At 41.6% G+C, this 409-nt stretch overlaps 1 protein-coding gene across 1 annotated transcript in view; it reads left to right on the top strand.

The window, feature by feature from the left end:
- The window catches only part of adam11 (ADAM metallopeptidase domain 11), a 29,309-nt gene that overhangs the window by 26,942 nt on the left and 1,958 nt on the right, over positions 1-409 (top strand).

Here is a 409-nt window from a genome sequence, read left to right as displayed (position 1 = left end):
CTGCCCCCTTTGGCAAGTATCACAGCATGTAAATGCTTCTTGTAGCCAGCCAAGAGTCTTTCAATTCTTGTTTGAGGTATCTTCGTCCATTCTTCCTTCCAAAAGTCTTCCAGTACTTTGAGATTTCTGGGCTGTCTGTCACGCACTGCTCTTTTAAGGTCTAGCCATAGTTTTTCAATTATGTTGAGGTCAGGAGATTGTGAAGGCCATGGCAAAACCTTCAGTTTACGCCTCTTGATGTAATCCACCGTGGATTTTGAGGTGTGTTTAGGATCATTATCCATTTGTAGAAGCCATCCTCTCTCTAACTTCAGCTTTTTCACAGATGGCATCAAGTTAGCGTCCAAAATTTGCTGAAATTTTTATTGAATCTATTTGTCCTTCTACTCGTGAAATGTTCCCTGTGCCA

This window comes from Etheostoma spectabile, chromosome 21 (genome assembly GCF_008692095.1).
Source record: "Etheostoma spectabile isolate EspeVRDwgs_2016 chromosome 21, UIUC_Espe_1.0, whole genome shotgun sequence".
Lineage (NCBI taxonomy): Eukaryota > Metazoa > Chordata > Actinopteri > Perciformes > Percidae > Etheostoma > Etheostoma spectabile.
This window is presented reverse-complemented; position numbering and strand designations above follow the sequence as displayed.